Source organism: Quercus lobata, chromosome 6 (genome assembly GCF_001633185.2).
Source record: "Quercus lobata isolate SW786 chromosome 6, ValleyOak3.0 Primary Assembly, whole genome shotgun sequence".
Lineage (NCBI taxonomy): Eukaryota > Viridiplantae > Streptophyta > Magnoliopsida > Fagales > Fagaceae > Quercus > Quercus lobata.
Genome location: NC_044909.1, coordinates 42,550,797 through 42,555,038, shown reverse-complemented (window position 1 = coordinate 42,555,038; position 4,242 = coordinate 42,550,797). Strand labels below are relative to the sequence as shown.

The window sequence follows — 4,242 nt, the reverse complement described above, 5'->3', positions numbered from 1 at the left end:
TGAAATTAGCGGAATAACTTATATAAAAAAAACTACACAACATTAAGCCAACAATAAGGGAAGAAATCCAAATTTATATACATTACGGACAAAATCAAAATGACCAAGTATTATAGATGGTGTAATTTGTAATTTAGTAAATTACTATTTAAAAAAAAAAAAAAAATTCACACCAGGCAAAGCATCCCCAGATAACTGCAATAAATTGAAACATCAAAAAAAAAATTATGAAATAAAACAATAAATTAGGTGGTTGATTGCTTGCGTGTATTTCGTTCATCCGGATTGAATGAGATAGGATTTAGCCCCAAAAAAATGAAAAGAATTGAATGGGAATATGGGATAGGATTTAACAAGTATGGAGTCCTTGTGTTCCTTATTTGTTGTTCATCTGTAACCGTTAGATGTCCTTCTGAGTTAATGTTAAATTGCTATCCAACGGCTACAATCTAAATGGGACCACCTTAGTACGTAATTTCTGCCACTCTCCTTTTACGTTTGTCTTATGTAGTCATCGTGAATTGTGAGTGGCATCATCCTTTATACTTTATAGTCAAATCAAATTCCTGATACACGATTCTTTGTCTATAATTAAATTAATCAAAAATGAAGAAAGAATAATTTCTTTGGAAAATTGAAAAGGTGAAATCTTTTTGGCTTCAACCTATCTTTAATAGCCGACCCAAGTGCTCCCACGTGATTTGATTACCCACATTCTTTCTCCATTCATTTTTGAGAGCCTGTCCAGACAAACCTAGAGAAAGTCAGTCTCAAAGAGACACAGTGAGAGAGAGAGAGAGAGATGGAACCTCCTCCACCACAATCCATTGAGACTTCAAGCAAGGACTTCCAGGCAGGACAGGATGAGCAAGACAAGGTCGTGGATGAGTGGTAATATTATTTATTTTTTTGGGCTTGAAACTTAAATTCTTAGAAGAAGAAAAAAAAAATTGATTTATGTACTTTGTAATATTATTTTCTTAAGTCTTTTAATTTTGTTTGGGTTGCAGTTGTTCTTGCTGTTATGACTGCACAGAGAGCTTCTTCGATTTCTTGTTCTGTAACCTCTGTTAGAGAGTATCACAATTGAGTTGACTGTCTCAGTAGTATTTTGTCCTGGCCAAAAGAGGAAAAAAAAAATTGGCCTTATTTAGTGATTATTACATCAAGGGTACTGTAGAATCATAGTAAAAAAACAGCTTCTTGTGTCCTATTGGAGAATCATAGTAATTTGTTAAGGAAGAGTTGTACCTATTAAATTCGTTTTCTTTTAGTGCATTCTCAGTATGCATCAAGATCTCTGGCCTGATTTGATAATTGGTGGATAAGAAATGAACCTTACCTCCTCTCCAGTATATTGTCACACACTTGTTTGTTTTATTTTATTTTATTTTATAAGTGTTGTGTCATGCACCTACCTGAAAAAATTAAGAAGAAGAAGAAAAGGCAATGTTATGCACTTTATGCCTTCACAATTGTCACACATTAACTTTGGGCATACACACAATCTGTTTAATCCTATAAACTCATAGGGGGGAGGGTGGGGGAGCCAATGTTTAGAAACTCAGGCAATCATCATGAGTGTGTTTATTGAATAGGACACACCATATCTGGGTCCAAACTCCCAAGGCTTTCTCATATGTGCAATATTGCAATAAAATGGCTGAGTTAGAAGATTCAGATGGCAGGTTAAATTTTGCAGCCGTGAGGGGAACCATTAATTATCTTGTGTATCGGCAATTGGGGAAGGTATTAGGTATAATTGGTATATATCGCATTTCTCTCACATGAGAATGGGTCTCTCATGTGAGAGAGATATATCCCGGTGACTTAAAATAAAATTTGCGGCAGTAGGCACGCTAGATACCATATGAGGGAAACCGGGAACCAAAAATTAACCGGAAACTTTCCCCTTAAAACATGTAAGGAACTCCAATGCCCAATTCCACTTAAAACTTAATAGGATTTTGTCAAATTTGATGGTCTGAAACTTCAATTCTAGTCATGGGCCCCAAAATATTAAGTCAATAGAAAAAAATATAGAATTATCGGGGCATTGTTGAAGCAATTCCTGCTACAAAAAATAGAGACCTAAAAAAAGTATAGGAAGAGGGGGAAGGGGAGGAAGTAGAAGATAGAGAGAAACACCATCTGGGTTGGGTTCCGGTGTCTTATGCATTTGTGCACACATTTGAAAACCACATTTACAAGGAGAGGCTAGATAAACTTGTAGTCACAAATTTCAATGATTTCATAGGGAAATTACTGTTTAGGCTCAAAAAAAGGGAGTCAAAGAAAGCAAACACACTAAATGCAAGAATTCTCATGTTATTAATGTTCTAATTGTTTTAGCAATAACGTTTTTTAGAAAATGAGTCATTGTCCAAAAAACATTTTCCATAACACTATCTCATTTTTTTTATGTTTGGTAACAACCTTAAATGTGTTAAAAAATAATCTCATAACTTCCCTTATTTAGCTTGCTGTGAGATAGAATTGTTTTCCAAAAAAAATTAGTGGAAAACAATTTATTAAAATAAGTTATACTTTTTATGTTGACTATACATAGTTTTTCTTTGACTCATTTATTCTAATGCTACCAAACACTGAAAAATACAGAAAACTATCTTGACACAATATTTTTCATCGAAACAAACAAAGTGTAAGACTTAGAAGGAACCATAGTATACCCTGAAAATTGCATGCCCAAATAGGAAATCTCTAGTCTTCATTAGCAGTCTTCACAATTTCATTTTATTTTTTGAAAAGAAGGGAAGGGATTGCCAAACCGCTTATTACAAATCTTTTATTTATTCTTTCTAAAAATAATTCTTCCTTAATGTTGTTGGAATAACAATAATTACCTCATGCCTTCATTCGATATATGCATAATTTCTCTCACATCATGTAAATCCTATGTTTATGTATATATATTATGCAAGAAGACAAGACATATGCTGGATGTACAGATTACATTTTCTATCATTTCTCTCACAATATATGAATCCCACAATTATGTATATACATGATGGAGAAAGATAACACATTTGCCAGATGCACAAGCCGCATTCTCTAATATTTCTCACAACATATGAATTTCACAATTATATATACACATGATGTGAGAAAGATGATGCATACATTGGACTACGTGGCACTTTTGGTTGTGTCAGGGACGTTTTGCGACAAGGGCCAAAAATGTGAAAACGGCCCAAATCTCCCCTTGGGTTCTTTAGAAGTGTTTGTTTATGGAGAATCAAACCCAAAATTCACAATATATATATATATATATATATATATATATATATATAAAAGCTAATGGTGCTTGGACAAGAGAGAATCAAAATGCTAACAACAAAAGTTCAGAAAAAGCATAAAAACATAACAAGTCTAAAATTTCGACCCACAGTCACACAGAAGAGGAAATTGAGGGAGGTCGTGAGGAAGAGAGGGAAGGTTCCCCTGTATCCATATTTCCACCCCTAAATTTCGGAATTGTGAGAATGTTTCCCGGTTCAGTGGGTTTTGGCTTTCAAGTTTCAGCTCTATGGGGAAAACGTGTTTCGACAGGTCTGAAACTTCGACCCACAGTCACACAGAAGAGGAAATTGAGGGAGGTCGTGAGGAAGAGAGGGAAGGTTCCCCTATACCCATATTTCCACCCCTAAGGTTTAGAATTGTGAGATTATTGACTGGCTGAATGGGTTTTTGCTCTGAAGTTTCAGGTCATAGGTAGAACGTGGCTCCTCTATTTTGAATCTGATTAAGGCCTTTTGTATTGAACTTGGGGTGCTCTAAGTGATTGGTTTATGGTCAATAGAAGAGGCTTTGAACCCCAAGGTCTCAATCAAATAGGTTATGGTCAGATTTGCTTTAATTGGGTAAGAGAGTTGGCTTGCTTTTTACATGATTTTGGAAATAAAGTGGCTGACTCTATTAGCTATTCTTTCCTTGTCATTGTAGGCTTTTGATAGCTGCATTTGGGTGGTTGAGTGGGCTAGGCTGTTCAGCCTTTTTCTTAGGGTCAGCTGTGTTTTGGTGTGGAAAATGGAGATGGGCTGAAAATTAGGGGCACAGTCACCTAGAGCATGAAAGCTCTTTTGAGATGGAAATTTTGGATACAAGACCTCCTCCATGAGCCTGAGATGCTACCAGTGTCCCTTGCCCACTTGGTAGCACGCATGGACTAGGCTCATACAAAAGGTCCAAAAGGAAACGACCCATACCCTCCAAACCACGCTT

General features: G+C 35.7%; 1 long non-coding RNA gene across 1 annotated transcript; it reads left to right on the top strand.

Moving 5' to 3' along the window:
- The first annotated feature begins 594 nt into the window (after window positions 1–594).
- LOC115950634 lies at window positions 595–1,292 on the top strand. The gene is made up of 2 exons (XR_004083091.1): window positions 595–891; window positions 1,011–1,292. It is a non-coding gene; the product is annotated as an uncharacterized LOC115950634 (long non-coding RNA).
- The last annotated feature ends 2,950 nt before the right edge of the window (window positions 1,293–4,242 follow it).